This window comes from Engraulis encrasicolus, chromosome 22, assembly GCF_034702125.1.
Source record: "Engraulis encrasicolus isolate BLACKSEA-1 chromosome 22, IST_EnEncr_1.0, whole genome shotgun sequence".
Classification (NCBI taxonomy): Eukaryota; Metazoa; Chordata; class Actinopteri; order Clupeiformes; family Engraulidae; genus Engraulis; species Engraulis encrasicolus.
Genome location: NC_085878.1, coordinates 25634945 through 25637444, shown reverse-complemented (window position 1 = coordinate 25637444; position 2500 = coordinate 25634945).

Genomic DNA, 2500 nt, shown 5'->3' with positions numbered 1-2500 from the left:
TCCTTTCTCCTTTCCCTGTCACCAACTCCTCCTCCTCCTTTCTCCTCCACCACCACCTCCTTTCTCCTTTGTCCTCCACCACCACCTCCTTTCTCCTTTCCCTGTCACCACCTCCTCCTTCTCCTCCATACTTTTTCTACTCCAGCTGCTTTTGCGTTCACGCTTTGGCAGAGCCAAGGCTGCTCCACCTTAGGCAATTACTCCTCTTCTCCTCTCTCTTTCTCCTCCACCTCATCCTTTCTTCTTCTCCTCCATACTTGTCCTACTCCAGCTGCCTTCGCGTTCACACGTGGGCAAAGCCAAGGAAATGTTGGTCCTCATTAGACCCTGTTGCACCTCCTGCTGGAATGCTCAGTTGTCTTCACCTCCTTCTCTATCTCCTTCTATCTGTATCTCCTCACTTCCAACTCCCACTTCGTCCACATCCACACACCTCCTTCATCTTCCACATCTTCCTCCTCCTCCACCACCTTATTCTCCACTACACGGTGCTAATCATGGTGGTGGTGGTGATCATAGTGGTGGTGGTGATAATTGTGGTGGTGGTGGTCATGTTGTTAGCATATTTGTTTGTTTTTTCAGCTGCTTGTGCGTGATTAATCGTTCTCATGCTAGTTGCCCCCTGTACTCACCCGGCTCACTGACTCATCAAAACTGCTGACCAAGGAGCTGTAAAGTGCACCGGCTTCAGTCATGCAGACACAACATGCCCTGACTGAGACGTATATATAGCATGCCATATGCATCTGCATACAGCTGTGTGCAGCACCAGTCAGTGACCTACCCAATACATAAAGGGGGGTTTGAAGGGCATTGGTTTTATTGTGTGAACAATGATGCTCAAATATGACACAAACATATACTATAGCATAGCATAACATAGCGTAGCATAGCATAGCATAGCACAGCATAGCATAGCATAGCATAGCATACCATACCATACCATACCATACCATACCATAGGCTACCATAGCTTAGCATAGCATAACATAGCATAGCATAGAGCAAAGCATTTGGGGATATGGCTTCCCGTTGCGCTGATGCAATGCTTCAATTTTCTGGGCAAAAATAATGTTACAAGATTACAACATACTAGTAGCTATGATGTTAGCGGACATTCTGACCAAAACAGTTCAATTTGGCCAGTGGCATTGTGGTTAGAAGTAAATTACGTTAGTGGTTGTATTGTACTTGTAAATGTGCACCGACTCTGGCTATGAAGATAATATGGTGGAAAAGCGGCCCTCTTTGATAAGGGCCCAAGAGATGCGCATGGGTCATGTGCCTCCAATAATATGGCTTACTGGTGGTGGATTTTAGGTCGAGCATAAAATGAGCAAATGTTAGAGTATTTGTGTGTGTGGCCAGTGAGTCCATGTTTATTTGGTGTGATGAAATTCATCAACCTGTGTGTGTGTGTGTGTGTGTGTGTGTGTGTGTGTGTGTGTGTGTGTGTGTGTGTGTGTGTGTGTGTGTGTGCGTGCGTGCGTGCGTGCGTGCTTGCGTACGTGCGTGCGTGTATGGGTGCATGCGTGCATGCGTGCATGCGTGCGTGCGTGCTTCATCTGGGCTGTTGGCTTGTGTTTATCTGGGCACTGCCCTCAAGTAAACGCACTGCACTGCATTGGCCCAGACCACTGGGCCCAAAGACAGCCAAAGACAGAAACCTGGCCGCCTTTCCTTACTTCCTTTGCACACTAGACAGTGAAGAGAGGATGAGGAGTGTTGGCGAATAGGAGAGAAAGGAGGAGTGGGGAGGGCAGGAGGGAGGAGACGGAGGAGAGGAGGAGGACAGGAGGGAGTGGAGGAAAGAGTAGGGGAGGACGAGGAGGGTTTCTGTTGGTTCACCCATCTGTAGCCCTGTCCACAAATGTTGACATGTCTGCCTCTCTCCCTGGTTCAGGAGATTTTTTTTTACGATCACGTCAAGGGGGGAAGTTCAATGTTGATGTTGCGCACCAGAGAAAAGAAAGCAAAGGCAAACATTCTGTAGGTGCTGAGCTAACCTGCCACCCACTTGACCAAACCCACCCACCCACACACCCACACACACATCCACCCGAACAGCTTGCCTCCACACAGGCCCGTCACAACCAGTCAAGCAAACTAGGCAATTGCCGAGGGCCCACAGCTGAAATTACTGGTTATGTACTTGTATTAAAATAACAGTATTGACATACCTCCAAAGTCCATACCTCCAAAACCTCCAAATCTCTATCCCCAATAGTTTGAGGATAAATAAAGGGGCCTCAAGTAACTCTTTGCCCAGGGTCCCCGAATACCTTGAAACGGCCCTGCTGCTTGCCTGCCTGCCTGCCTGCCTGCCTGTCTGTGTGCCTGTGTGCCTACTGTATGTGCGTGCCTCTTGGCTTGAAGACGGCCCTTGCGAGGGGGGCCCTGTCCGTCAGGGCAGACTGCAGGTGAAGCCAGGCAAGACGGGAAGGGGCAGGGAGGTCACGCCAGTGCACCGCAGCTACACACCACACGCACAAGCACACAC